The sequence below is a fragment of the Heteronotia binoei genome, chromosome 1 (assembly GCF_032191835.1).
Source record: "Heteronotia binoei isolate CCM8104 ecotype False Entrance Well chromosome 1, APGP_CSIRO_Hbin_v1, whole genome shotgun sequence".
NCBI lineage: Eukaryota > Metazoa > Chordata > Lepidosauria > Squamata > Gekkonidae > Heteronotia > Heteronotia binoei.
Genome location: NC_083223.1, coordinates 262,078,301 through 262,093,512, shown reverse-complemented (window position 1 = coordinate 262,093,512; position 15,212 = coordinate 262,078,301). Strand labels below are relative to the sequence as shown.

General features: G+C 50.1%; 1 protein-coding gene across 1 annotated transcript in view; it reads right to left on the bottom strand.

Moving 5' to 3' along the window:
* Positions 1-8,967, bottom strand: part of IGSF9 (immunoglobulin superfamily member 9) — a 123,897-nt gene extending 114,930 nt beyond the window's left edge. The window contains exon 1 of the mRNA XM_060254971.1: positions 8,805-8,967. The gene's annotated coding sequence lies outside the window, so the exon portion shown is untranslated. The remainder of the gene's footprint in view (positions 1-8,804) is intronic.
* Between the last annotated feature and the right edge of the window lie 6,245 nt (positions 8,968-15,212).

Below are 15,212 nucleotides of genomic sequence, written 5' to 3'. Positions count from 1 at the left end.
GAGGCATTGGATGCTATGCAGCAAATTTGGTGCCTCTACCTAAAAAAAAAAAAAAAAGCCCTCCCCCCAAGCCCCAGATACCTGTGGATCAATTCTCCATTCTATCCTATGGGAATCGGTCTCCATAGGGAATAATGGAGTGCCCAGCAGACATTTCCCTCCCCCCCTTCTGATGACTCAAATGGAGGGAGGGCCTCCAAACTGGGGGGGTCCCCTGCCCCCACCTGGATTGGCAACTCTACTTGGAGATGTAAAGCAAAAAGAACTAGTCAACGTTTTCAGATAGCTGGTTTGTACCTACAGCTTATCACCGGCCGCTGCTACGTCAGGTGAGAGAGGACCAAGCGTGCCTAAGTCATCCTGGCATCTGTCAGTTCACACACTCATTGCCATTCCACACATTACACAGGCCAAAGAGACAAACTCAGGATTTGCCTCGCAGTATTATGCCTGAATAGCGATCCACGCTCTTAAGACATGCCTGGCGATGACCCGGCTTGCACTGAGGGAATTTGACATGTGTCTGGGCTTCACCACATCAAGAAGAAAACGGGGCCCTCACACAACTTTAAAGATGCACACACATAGTAAATCAGCATACAAGGGAGGACTCGTCCCTGACAGGCTAGCTACAGGGGGAAACCAACTGCATTAAAGAATGAGCTATTGTCTGTACCCTTGCTTACAATCTAAAATGGCACTGGGTTACTCCCTCAATGAGAACTAGACCCCTGCGACATACAGGTTTTCAAAGACTTCTGGACATCATTAATGACTTTAAGAAAATATGTACGTTTAGCCTGGAGAGGAGAAGACTGAGAGGTGATATGATAACCATCCTCAAGGGCTGTCATATAGCGAATGGTGCAGAGTTGTTTTCTGTTGTCCTGAAGGTTGAGCCAGAACCAACGTGTTGAAATTAAATCAAAAGAAAGTCTTCGGCTAAACATTAGGAAGAACTTCCTGATAGTTAGGGTGGTTTGTAACTGGAACAGGCTTCCTCGGGAGGTGGTGGGCGCTCCTTCTTTGGAGGTTTTTAAACAGAGGCTAGATGGCCATCTGACAGCAATGCTGTTTCTGTGAACTTAGGGGGAGGCATCTGTGAATTTCTGTATTATGCAGAGGGTTGGACTAGATGGCCTTGGAGGTCCCTTCCAGCTCTATGATTCTATGAGCCCTCCTGTCTCACACAGTGGCCAGCCAGTTCCTCTGAAGGGCCCACAACAGGGTAGAAAGCTGAGGCCTTCCCCTTTCATGTATGCATCCGCATTCTTTGTAATACCAGGCAATAACTTGGCTAGGTTCCCTTTGATAAGTGGCATAAAACTTCTAAATAAAATAAATGAGTGAATGGGCTATTAACGTCCCAGATCTAACTTCCTGCTTCCTCACTTCACCCCGAACACAGAGATTTGCATGTGTGCGTTAGGGTTGCTTAACCAGTTCACAAGTTCCAAGGTAAAATGATACACCTGAAATTAGTCCTTTTGCCTGTGAGCTTTTCCAGGATAGAAGAGCCAACTGGTGTATACATCATTGTATCTAACTGGAAACACAGACAGAATTTAGATCCAACACACACACTGGGGCTAGGAACAAGCAGTTACAGTTCTACAAGCCCAGAGGAAGCCTCAGGTTTGCAGACCAATATGAAATGTTGGAGGGGGTAGTGGAGATCCAAGGGTTAGTTAGCATCAGTGGGTGGTGGAAAAGGTGAAAGACGGGAGAGAGAAAAAGATAAAATTTTAGAGAGGAGGCACAGAAGTCATGAAAGAGGCAAACAAAAAAGGAGGAAAGATGGGGAAACAACAAAGATGGGAGAGTGAGTGGAGACAGAGGCTGCTGGGAGAGAACAGAAAAAAGCAGGTTGTGCTGGGAGAAAAGGAAAGGCAAAGAAGAAAAACAAGGGGGGCACAGGTACACACATGACCAGACCCAACATGGCCCGGCCTGACAAGGTCTCATTTTTGTCAGATCCGGCCCTCATAACAAATGAGTTTGACACCCCAGCTCTAGGGGCTCAGGCAGAGATCTTTCACTTTGCCTGCCGCCTACTCCTTTTTAACTGGAGATGCTGGGGACTGAACCTGGGACAATCATGCCAAACAGAGGCTCTACCACTGAGCCATGGCCCCTCAACCGTGCAAAGACTCCCCAGCCAGTTTGGTGTAGTGGTTAAGTGTGCGGACTCTTATCTGGGTGAACCGAGTTTGATTCCCCACTCCTCCACTTGCAGCTGCTGGAAGGGCCTTGGGTCAGCCATAGCTTTGGCAAAAGTTGTCCTTGAAAGGGCAGCTCCTGTGAGAGCTCTCTCAGCCCCACCCACCTCACAGGGTGTCTGTTGTTGGGGGCGGGGAATAAAGGAGATTGTGAGCTACTCTGAGATTCAGAGTGAGGGCGGAGTATAAATCCAGTACCTTCTTCCTTTGCACTTTCCTGACACACAAAGTCTCCTAAAGCCCACACACCTCTATAGCCCCCCCCCCTTAATGTGAGATTCTCTTCCAAGAGCAAGACCAAGAGACTCCATCATCTCTTTTCCCCTTCAGCGAACTTTACTTCTTTCCTCCTCCTGTCACATTCAATATTTACAACTCACCTAAATTAAAACCACATGTCTATATGGGAAACAAGCTCCACGTGGATTCTAGGCAGCCACAACTCATACTGACGTGGGTGGTTCTCTTTGCCTGTTTCACCCTTTCATTTGATGTGTGCAAAATGCATTAATGCTACCCTGGGGAAGGTAGCAATTTCGGCAGATTTTTCTCCTTGTTAAATTGAAGGCAGCAAGTCATAAGAAGAGCCCTGACGGATCGGACCAGTGAGCTATCAAGTCTAGCATGCTCTCATACAGTGGCCAACTTGTTCCTCTGGAGTGCCAACAACAAGGCTTGGAGGCCAAGGCCTTCCCCTAATGTTGCCTCCTGGCTCTGGTCATCCACAAGTTTACTGCCTCTGAATGTGGAGGTTCTCTTTGGTCACTATGACTAGCAGTCGCTTTTAAACCTGTCCTCCATGGACATGAAGTCCATTCAGGCTAAACAAGGAAAGAAGGTTTGGAAGTCAAAAAAGCCCCCTGAATCACCAGACTAGATTTATTCTTTTATAGAACCGCAGAGTTGGAAGGGTCATCTGTCTAGTCCAACCCCCCACAACGCAGGTGCTTCACATATACCTCCCCCCCACATCCCCAGTGACCTCTGTTCCATGCCCAGAAGATGGCAAAAACCTCCAGGATCCCTGGCCAAACTGACCTGGAGAAAAATTGCTGACGGACCCCAAAGTCCACCTGAAGCTGCTGGAATGGCTTTGGGTTAGCCATAGCTCTCGTAGGAGTTGTCCTTGAAAGGGCAGCTTCTGGGAGAGCCCTCTCAGCCTCACCCACCTCACAGGGTGTCTGTTGTGAGGGAAGGAGATAAAGGAGATTGTAAGCCACTCTGAGACTGATTCAGAGACAAGGGCAGGATATAAATCTGCATTCTTCTTCTTCGCCATCAGAGTTTCCCTGAGCTTGTAAGAAAGGGCCACAAGAACTCAGCACTTCAAAGTGCTGTCACAAAGTCAACATCTGCTGGAACTGTTTATAGGGCTGGGGGGCAGCTCAAATGGATACCAAAAAGCATAACTGGCACTAGGATCCTAGTGGATTTGGAACTGCTTTAAACATGAGGCAGGGCGAAGCAGTTGATTCCGATGTGGGGGCACCATTTGCTTTGTTTCCTCCTCTTGTCACGTTCAATATTTCAACAAAGCAATTGTTTCATTTTCAGTATCACGAAAGACACCATTTGGCTTTCCTGCACCGAAATTTCTTGTATCATCTTGGGCTGCAGGCATGACCCATCAGTGACATCTCCCCCTTTACCAGGGGAGCAGAAAGGATGTGTCAAGGGAAGTCTAAAAAGGTAAAGGCAGGGCTTCTTTTGTAGCAGGAACTCATTTGCATATTAGGCCACACACCCCTGATGCAGCCAATCCTCCTGGAACTTACAGGGCTCTTAATACAGGGCCTACTGTAAGCTACAGGACTGGCTACATCAGGGGTGTATGGTCTAATATGCAAAGGAGTTCCTGCTGCAAAAACAGAGCCCTGGATAAAGGTAAAGGTAATCCCCGGTGCAAGCACTGAGTCGTTACCGACCCCTGGGGTGACGTCACATCATGAAGTTTTCTTGGCAGACTTTTTACAGGGTGGTTTGCCATTGCCTTCCTCAGTCATCTACACTTTGGCCTTATTTTGGGTACCCTTCAGAAGTGAGGTGGGGATCACCAGGCACATGGCCTTGGGGGTTACGGTGGCCAGCCTGTAGAAAACCCCTTCCAGGCATAACTATCAAGAGCCTAACATTCTTCTTTTGGGTGTCCCTGAAAGACCTTTCGGTGGATTGATTTGCTTACTTCATTTCTCGTCTGCCTTTCTCATCCAGGCTCAGGCGGGATGACAAGACTTATAAAAAGACAATGAGAGAGATGTACGCCTTTGCCAGTTGGTGATCCTCCAAAGGAACTTGAAGGGCAATATTAGGACTGACTGTCTTTGCAGCTGGGTTTTCATTCGAATGGGGAAGTCTCATTCTTTGTGATTGTTTTGGAGTGGGCGGGTAATGTGTTTCAAATAAACCAATTAAAAATGCTGTTCCACGGGGAACCAAAAGAATGCCATAAGGATACCCAATCTCTGCCTCAACGTTTAGCTGGTCCCTCCCCCAGTCTGAGCCATAACTAGGATGGCCAGATGTCGTCTTTGTTGAGGCCTGCCCCCTGAAATATCAGGGTTCTGCTTCAGTCTGGTCAAATCGGCCAAAGTCACCTTTTGTAATTTTTGGTCACTTTTTGTGGCAAAGTTCTGCCTGCTATTGTCCCAGACTGAACGGGCACTTAAGGTCAGCTGTATTTCCGTTAAGAGGTTATGTGTAAATTTGCATCTCTAAGTGGAAATGAGCATGTGTAAATTTTGTTCTCTCTCTGTCTCTCTCTTAAAGGCTCTTTTGCTTTTTTTTTTGCCATCTGTAGACAGCTCAGGCTGGGCTGGGCTGATCTCATCAGAGCTTGGAAGCTAAGCAGGGTCAGCCCCGGTTTGTACTTGGATGAGAGACCACCAAGGAAGCCCAAGGTTCCTAGACAGAGAAAGGCAACAGCAAACTACCTCTGTTCATCGCTTGCCTTGAAAACCTTGTGGGGGTCAACATAAGTCGATAATGACTTGAGGGCACCTTCCAGCACCACCAATAACCACAGTACTACAGGTTTATGTGGCCCCCTCCAGACTCCGCATTGCCCAGCTGCCAAACATAAGAACATAAGAGAAGCCATGTTGGATCAGACCAATGGCCCATCTACACCAACACTCCGGGGTGATCTTGGACCAATCCCTTTCTCCTTCTGTCAGCCTCACGGGGCCATTGTGAGGATATAACAGAGGGGGGGGGGGGGAATCACAAGCACTGCCCTGAACTCCAGGACGGGATTACAATGTAGTCCATAAATTGAAATACAGGATTCTGGGAAATGGGTGGGAGGGCGATTAAAGCCCCGCATGAGCAGATATTGCTTACTGTATGTATTATGTGTTTGTGTGCGCTAAGTATCATCAAGTCGCTTCCAACTTATGGTTATCCCCAGGGCTTTTTTTTTGTAGCAGGAACTCTTTTGTATATTAGGCCACGCCCCCTCATGTAGCCAATCCTCCAAGAGCTTACAGGGCTCTTCTTACAGGGCCTACTGCAAGCTCCAGGAGGATTGGCTACATCAGGGGTGTGTGGCCTCATATGCAAAGGAAAAAGCCCCGGTTATCCTATGAATTGTTCCGCAAAATGTCCCATCATTAACAGTTTCCTCGATTGACTCAATCCACTTCCTGTTGAGTCTTCATCTTTTCCTGCTGCCTTTAACTTTTCCTAGCATTATTGTCTTTTCTGGTGACTCCTGTCTTCCCATAATGAGACAAAAGTACAAAAGTATTATACTGATGCACATATACACTGACTTTTCCCTGCAGCCACTGTGGCCGGACCTGCCTGTCCTGCATTGGTCTTGTCAGCCACCAGCGAGCCTGCAGCAGACGTGGACTACTGCACCCTTCTTAAATCTTTGTCCGCGAAGTCAAGCCGAGAGAGAGTATACACTGGCACCAGTGCTTCCTCTAAGCTGAGTTAGTGTCAGCTAGCTCGCAATTTTTTAGCCTCCAACTCGTACATTTTTTGCCTCAGCTCAAGAAAAATGGCCCTAGAGCAGGGATGGCCAAACTTGCTTAACGTAAGAGTCACACAGAATAAATGTTTGAGAAACGCAAGACATGAATGTCAGATGTTTGAAAGCTGTAAGGAAAGCAGATGGAGGAAGAGGTGGAAAGAAAGCAACTTTAACTTTAGATGCATACGCCGAGGCTCTGTCTGGCTCGGCTTGGAGAAGTGGTTTAAAGAGATAAACGCTTTCTCCAAGCTGGCTGATGGGGCAGTGGGTACTTTGAGAGCCACACAATATGTGTGAAAGAGCCACATGTGGCTCCTGAGCCACAGTTTGGCCACTCCTGAGCCACAGTTTGGCTACAGTGTGGCCACCAGTTTGGCCGATGGGGCAGTGGGTACTTTGGGAGCCACACAATATGTGTGAAAGAGCCACATGTGGCTCCTGAGCCCACAGTTTGGCCACCTCCTGAGCCACAGTTTGGCCACCTAGAGCAAACTAATTTATGCAGCAGCTCACAACTTTAATACCAGTACCTCACAAAGTAGAATTTTTGCTCACGAGACTCCACAGCTTAGAGGGAACATTGACTGGCATGTATTATACTGGTCCTTATTCTACGTGTTTATAATATGGTCATCCACCTTTTGTCTCATGGAGAAAGGTGGACGATAAATGAAGCAAAATAAAACTGGAACAAACATGCATTGCTAGGGTAACTAGTTTGAAGAAGTTTGTGAATGCAAGTAACTTGATTTGCAAGGGAACAACAACAGCCTGAAAATTGCATTTAGGGATTCAGCACAGGGGATTTTTGAAAAAAACAAACAAACGCAGACAACCATTTGGAAGGGAAGACCACCCTCTCTCTGCACTCAAAGCACATTACCCAATTGCCAAACCCAATCCTTGGCAGATTTCAGCTCAAGCACTGGGGATGGAAACAAATCAAGAGGTTCACAGAGAGATGAAATCCCTCAGATAGAGCCCAGCCGGAAAAAGTCCAGCCTCCCTCAGGCTGATCCCCGCGGGAAAACCTCCAAGCCCCAACACTGCCGTGGCATCTGCTTTTGCTTAGCAACAACTGGAAAAGTTCCAAACCTCCTAGCCCGGTAGCCTCTTTCACTCCCAGCAGATGCTCCGCACACCTCTCCACTGGCTAACCAATGGCCACGTTCCTAAACCTCCTGGCTCCCACATGCAAAGGAGGGCCTTCTGTATAGCCCTCTGCCCAAGGAAAATAACAGAGAATTATTGATACTGCTAATAACCGAGCTTGCTGGGGGTAAAGCATAGATGACTGAGGAAGGCAATGGCAAACCAGCCCATAAAAGTCTGCTGTGAAAACGTCGTGATGCGACGTCACCCCAGAGTCGGAAACGACTGGTGCTTGCACAGGGGGACAACCTTTACTTTTAAAATAAAGATTAGTATGAGCCGGCCGCTTTGTGCACGGCTGAGTCGAATGGCCCAAGCATCGCATCTGGGGCAGTGGGTACAAACCAGTCTATCGCATCACTGATTATGTAAAAAGACAAGACTCACACTGGTCTCTGTTAGGCCCTGCATTGCCCATGATCCAAGTTGTTTCGGGGCAGTTTCAGTCCAGCTCACCCCCTTTCACTCCATCCTAGCTAAAGTCTGCTACCAACCTGGCTCCCAAGACTGGATTCCTTCCCTCCAAAAAGGACTAAGGGCTTCCCCCAGTGACCAGAACCTGGGACAGAGCCTTCCCAGCTCTCATAAGAACATAAGAGAAGCCATGTTGGATCAGGCCAATGGCCCACCCAGTCCAACACTCTGTGTCATGCAGCGGCCAAAAAACCCAGGTGCCATCTGGAGGTCCATCAGCGGGGCCAGGACTACTAGAAGCCCTCCCACTGTTGTCCCCCCCAAGCGTCAAGAATTCAGAGCATCACTGCCCCAGACAGAGAGTTCCAACAATGCACTGTGGCTAATAGCCATTGATGGCCCTCTGCTCCATCTGTTTATTCAATCCCCCCTTGAAGCTGGCTATGCTTGTAGCCACCACCTCCTCCTGTGGCAGTGAATTCCATGTGTTAATCACCCTTTGGCTGGATGAGCTGGCCGGCTCATTCTTTTTATCAGTTCTAACTTCTAACTCTCACCACTAGGCACCACTCACTTCATATTATAGCTGGGGGGAAAAGTATTTTTTAGCTAAGAGTCCCTGGCAAACCCACAGTCCCAAGGTACCCAGACTTTAGGATCCAGCCTGCTGCAATCTATCTCCCCCCCCCCCTCTGATGCAGGGAAAGGAACCCAGGAGTCCTCCACATCCCTCCCGCTGCACCTTTGAACCCAGGTATCCTGGCTTCCAGGGGCCCATCAGCCTCCCACCAGGGCTGGAAAAGAAAGCCAAGTGATTTTCCAGCCGCCCCCCCCCATAACTCTTGCAATGTTCCAGTCCAACCCCTTCAGGTCCCCGCACCACCGTCCCCGCGTCCAAGATTCCAAGAAACCCGGGCTTCCCCAACCACTAGGCAGCGCTCCCTCGGCGCTAGGAAGCGACCCGACCCGCTCTCTGGCCCAGTTGCCACCCCCTCCCGGAGAAGAACCCAGGCGTCCGGGAGCCAAAGCGGGAGAGTTTTTACCTGCGCACGGGTTTCGCTCGGCCATGGCCCTTCCCAGAGAGGTCTCGGCTTGCCCGGCCAGCCTCTGCGCTTCGGCAGCCGGCTCCATCAACAGGTTCTTCCCCCCATTCAGCCACCGCTGCAGCGCCGCGTCTCGCTCGCTCTCCGCTCCGGAGCGAACTTTTTCCACTTGGACGCAAAGTCGAGAGAGCCGCGCTTGGAGGGAAGGGGCGCCTTGGAATTGCAAGGGTCCAAATATTTATATTTTTATAGATTTACAAATTTACACCTCTCGAGTCCATTTGCTTTCTTTGCACCCTCAACGACTCCTTGCATTTCTTCCCACCTGCAAGAAATGGACAATTTTTCTTCCCTCCCCGCAATAACCACAAGATGCGCGCAATTACGCTGCGCCCCGGCTCAGCGCTCCAGCCCCAACTCCTCGTTCGCTCGCCCGACCAAGCTTTCGGCAAGAACTTGGAACACAATGGAGGGGCGGGGCTCCTCTACTTCATACCCTCCCCAAGCCTCTTTGTTGCCAGAGGGACAGCCAATCGGGTGTCCGGCAGGCCCCCTTGCGCTTTCCAAACCCTCCAATCCTGGGGCACCGAAAGGCGAGCCTGGAGAGATTTATTAAAGAGGTGTGTGGCCGTGGATCAATGTAGGGTTTGTTTGCTAAGGGTTCTGGGAGTTGTAGTTTTTCTTTGAGCCGAATTCTTTGATCTGGCGTGCCTCCTAGCGGAATGGCTTTTGTGCAAATTGAAAGGAGGGAAATCCTTTCCTCCCATTCTTCTTTTAGACAAAGTTTAGCCTTAAGCCAAGTGCGAAGCAGTTTTCACTAAGAGACTATATCAGGGGAGGCTGAACTGTGGCTTACACATATGTGGCTTTTTCACACATATTGTTTGGCTCTCAAAGCCCCCATCAGCCAGCTTGGAGAAGACATTTCTCTCTTTAGATCACTTTTCCAAGCCGGCTGGTGGCTTGGAGAATGTATTTAAAGTATAGTTGCTCTCTTTCCACCTCTCCCCTCCTCCCCATCTATTTCCCTCCCTCCTCCCCCCCCTTTCCGGCTCTCAAGCACCTGTCATTCATGTCTTGTGGCTCCCAAACATCTGACGTTTATTCTATGAGGCTCTTATGTTAAGCAAGTTGAGCTTAAGCAAGTTTAGTTTGCGGATGACACTAAATTGTTCAGGGGTGGGAGAACCAGAGAGGATTGTGAGGCACTCTAAAGGGATCTTTTGAGGCTGGGTGAGTGGGCGTCAACGTGGCAGATGCGGTTCAATGTGCCAAGTGCAAAGTAATGCACATTGGGGCCAAGAATCCCAGCTACAAAATACAAGTTGATGGGGATGTGAACTGTCAGAGACGGACCAAGAGAGAGATCTTGGGGTCGTGGTAGATAACTCACTGAAAATGTCAAGACAGTGTGCGATTGCCAATAAAAAGGCCAACGCCATGCTGGAATTATTAGGAAGGGAATTGAAAACACAAATCAGCCAGTATCATAATGCCCCTGTATAAATCGATGGTGTGGTCTCATTTGGAGTACTGTGTGCAGTTCTTCGCCGCACCTCAAAAAGGATATTATAGCATTGGAGAAAGTCCAGAAAAGGGCAACTAGAATGATTAAAGGGCTGGAACACGTTCCCTATGAAGAAAGGGACTCTTTAGCTTGGAGAAACGTCGACTGTGGGGTGGCATGATAGAGGTTTACAAGATAATGCATGGGATGGAGAAAGTAGAGAAAGAAGTACTTTTCTCCCTTTCTCACAATACAAGAACTCGTGGGCATTCGATGAAATTGCTGAGCAGACAGGTTAAAACGGATAAAAGGAAGTACTTCTTCGCCCAAAGGGTGATTAACATGTGGAATTCACTGCCACAGGAGGTGGTGGCGGCCACAAGCATAGCCACCTTCAAGAGGGGTTTAGATAAAATTATGGAGCAGAGGTCCATCAGTGGCTATTAGCCACAGTGTGTGTGTGTGTGTGTGTGTGTGTATTTTATATTGTATATAAATTTTGCCACTGTGTGACACAAAGTGTTGGACTGGATGGGCCATTGGCCTGATCTAACATGGCTTCTCTTATGTTCTTATGAGCACCCCCGGACTATATTTATCTGAGCATTTGCTGAGTGCTTTTCTCGTCTCACAATTGGTGGGGAGGAGGGTAACCATTACAACTTGAGACTAGAGGAACAGAGGAATGACTAAAATGCAATAAACTCATTACACTCTATCTCACCCTTCTTCCAAGGAGCTAATAATAATAATAATAATAATAATAATAATAATAATAACTTTTTATTTATATCCCGCCCTCCCCGCATAGCAGGCTCAGGGCGGCTTACAACACATAAATTCAGTATACAAGAAATCATAATACATAATGATACATTTAGATAAAACCATCTTGGGATGGTATCTAGCTTTCCCGCCTCCGTTTTTATTTTCATAAAACTCCTGTAAGGTAGGCTGATAGAGTTCTTGGTCACTCACTGACTGAGCAGAGTTTAAATCCTAGGGTTGCCAAGTCCAATTCAAGAAATATCTGTGGACTTTGGGGGTAGAGGCAGGAGACTTTGGGGGTGGAGCCAGGAGCAAAGTTGTTACCAGCATAATTGAACTCCAAAGGGAGTTCAGGCCATCACATTAAAGGGATGGCGCACCTTTTACATGCCTTCCCTCCACTGGAAATAATGAAGGATTGGGGCACTTTCTTTGAGGGCTCATAGAACTGGACCCCTTGGTTCAAGCTTTTCGAAACTTGGAGGGTATTTTGGTGAGAGGCACCGGATGCTATGCTGAAATTTTGGTGCCTCTGCCTCAAAAAAACAGAGCCCCAGATACCTGTGGATCAATTCTCCATTATACTCTATGGGAATCAGTCTCCATAGGGAATAATGGAGTGCCCAGGAGACATTTCCTCCCCACACTTTCTGATGACCCTGAAGCAGAGGGAGGGCCTCCAAACTGGGCATCTCCTGCCTCCACCTGGGGATTGGCAACCCTATAATGAATCCAGTTCTCTCCAATCCTCGTCTAAATAGTGTTGCCAGCTCTGGGTGGAGAAATACCTGGAAGTGTTTTGGCGGGATGGAGCCTGGGCCTTGGGTAAGAGAGGGACTTTAGCAGGTTATGATGCCATAATATTGACTCTCCAAAGCAGCCATTTTCTCTGAGGGAACTGATCTTGGTCATCTGGAGATGAATCATAATAGCAGGAGATCTCCAGGTACCACCTAGAGGTTGGAAAGCATATCTAACAAACATACTGAGATTCTGGGTACCCGTAAGCAAGCCTTCAGCATCCACTGTGCTATTTATCTCTCTCTCTCTGTGTAATGGAATAGTCTGCTCCTCCCCTAATATCTGTGTGATTTAGTTTGGTCCTATTGGGTGGAGCACTTGCTTCAGTTTCCAGTTTGGATGTTACTTGTAGTCAGGGGTCATTTTGTGTAAAAAGAGGTGCTGGAGGTCATTAGCACAACTCATATGCATAACTCATTTGCATATGCCACACCACCAGGGCTTTTTTTAAAGCAGTAACGCACAGGAACGCAGTTCCAGCTTGCTTGCCTCCAGGGGGTGTGGCCTAATATGCAAATGAATTCCTGGTGGGCTTTTTCTACAAAAAGTCCTATGTGAAACAATGATGACATCAGGGGATGTGGCCTAATATTAAAATGAGTTCCTGCTGGCTTTTTCTACCCAAAAAGCCCTGCACACCACACATTCCTGACATCACCGGAAGGTGCACTAAATTAAATCAGCTCAGCATTTACCTTAAAATGTTTCTGAATTATAATTGTCCTAATAAAACCTTACTCCCATCGTACTTTTTAAAATGACTTTCTCCTACATGGCCACAACAGCATGATGAAGATTTCTGCCTGCTTGATATGTTCGAGTTGTTTTCCCATTCTTTTGTGGGGAAAAATATTAGAAAGTTTGTCAAATCTTAAGAGTTCAGAAGATTCTCACAGGGTTGAACAATAGAGCCCAGAAGCAAGTATTTTTTTGTGAGGGGGGGAGAGGGGAGTAAGAATGATCACAATAAAATGTAGACGTTCCGGAGCTCCGCTCCTGTGAGCTCCTGCTAGGGTGGCCAGACCGTCCCGGTCTCCCGGGACTTTCCCGGTTCTGGCCACCAATTCCCGGCTCCCTGGCTGGCTATACTGGGACCATTAGAAGTCCCGGTATAGCCAGCGGGGAGCCGGCGGGCCGCGCGCGCGGGCGGGGAAGGCGGGGAGTGAGGGAGCCAGCGTCCCTGCGCGTGCGCACGGCGGTGTGCGCACGTGCAGGGACGCTGGCTCCCTCACTCCCCGCCTTCCCCGCCCGCGCGCGGGGCCCGGCGGCGGTGGCGGAGGCCGGGGAGGCCGGCGCGGGTCCCTGGAGGGCCTCCAGAGGCCCGCGGAGGCCGCGGAGAGGCCGGCGCTGGTCCCTGGAGGGCCTCCAGAGGCCAGAGGAGGCCGCGGAGAGGCCGGCGCTGGTCCCTGGAGGCCCTCCAGAGACCAGCGCCGGCCTCTCCGCCGCCTCCCCAGCCGCCGCCAGCCCCGCCAGCAGCACCAGCCGCCCGGAACAAGGTAAGCCAGGGGGGGCCGAAAGCGGGGGGGTGGCTGGCGGGAGGGGGCGGCCGGCCTTCCTTCCTTCCTTCCCTCCCTCCCTCCTTCCTTCCTTTCTTCCTTCCTTCCCTCCCTCCCTCCTCCCTTCCTTTCTCCTTCCCTCCTTCCCTCCCTCCTCCCTTCCTTCCCTCCCTCCCTCCTCCCTCCCTCCCTTCCTTCCTTCCTCCTTCCTTCCCTCCTTCCTTCCTTCCTTCCTTCCTTCTTCCTTCCTCCCTCCCTCCCTTCCCTCCTTCCTTCCCTCCCTCCCTCCTTCCTTCGTTTCCTCCTCCCTTCCCTCCCTCCTTCCTCCCTCCCTCCTTCCTTACTTTCTTCCTTCCCTCCCTCCCTCCTCCCTTCCTTCCTTTCTTCCTTCCCTCCCTCCTTCCCTCCCTCCCTCCTTCCTCCCTCCCTCCTTCCTTCCTTCCTTCCTTCCCTCCCTCCCTTCCCTCCTTCCTTCCCTCCCTCCCTCCTTCCTTCCCTCCTCCCTTCCCTCCCTCCTCCCTTCCCTCCCTCCTCCCTCCCTCCCTCCTTCCTTCCTTCCTTCCTTCCCTCCCTCCTCTCTTCCTTCCTTTCTTCCTTCCCTCCCTCCCTCCTTCCCTCCCTCCTCCCTCCCTCCCTCCTTCCTTCCTTCCCTCCCTCCCTCCTCCCTTCCTTCCTTCCCTCCTTCCTTCCTTCCTTCCCTCCTTCCCTCCCTTCCCTCCCTCCCTTCCCTCCCTCCCTCCTCCCTTCCCTCCCTACTTCCCTCCTTCCTCCCTCCCTCCCTCCTCCCTCCCTTCCTTTCTTCCTTCCCTCCCTCCCTCCTTCCTCCCTCCTTCCTTCCTTTCTTCCTTCCTTCCTTCCCTCCCTCCTCCCTTCCTTCCTTCCTTTCTTACTTCCTTCCCTCCTTCCTTCCTTCCTTCCCTCCTTCCCTCCCTCCCTCCCTTCCCGTTCTCCCCTCCTTCCTCCCTCCCTCCTTCCTTCCTTCCTTCCCTCCCTCCTCCCTTCCTTCCTTCCCTCCCTCCTTCCTTCCTTCCTTCCCTCCCTCCCTCCTCCTCCTTTCCTTCCTTCCCTCCTTCCTTCCCTCCCTCCCTCCTTCCTTCCTTTCTTCCTTCCCTCCCTCCCTCCTTCCTTCCTTCCTTCCTTCCTTCCCTCCTTCCCTTCTCCCTTCCTTCTCTCCCTCCCTCCCTCCTCCCTTCCTTTCTTCCTTCCCTCCTTCCCTCCCTCCCTCCCTCCCTCCCTCCTTCCTTCCTTCCTTCCTTCCTTCCCTCCCTCCCTCCCTCCTCCCTCCCTTCCTTCCCTCCCTCCTTCCTCCCCTCCTTCCTTCCTTTCTTCCTTCCCTCCTTCCTTCCCTCCTTCCTCCCTCCCTCCTTCCTTTCTTCCTTCCTTCCCTCTCTCCCTCCTCCCTTCCTTCCTTTCTTCCTTCCCTTCCTTCCCTCCTCCCTCCTCCCACCTCCCTCCTTCCTCCCTCACTCCCTCCCTCTGGCCACCCCTGGAGTAGACAATACTGACTTTGGTGGACCCAAGCACTGATTCAGTGTATGGGAGCTTTGTGTTTGTGACTGGACTAGACAATACTGACTTTCGTGGACCCAAGCACTGATTCAGTGTAAGGGAGCTTTGTGTTTGTGACTGGACTAGACAATACTGACTTTCGTGGACCCAAGCACTGATTCAGTGTAAGGGAGCTTTGTGTTTGTGACTGGACTAGACAATACTGACTTTCGTGAACCCAAGCACTGATTCAGTGTAAGGGAGCTTTGTGTTTGTGTCTTCTGGTGCAATTTTGTTCTCAGATCCTGTATTTACTTCATCAGTACATGGGATATGGCACTTTCTCAA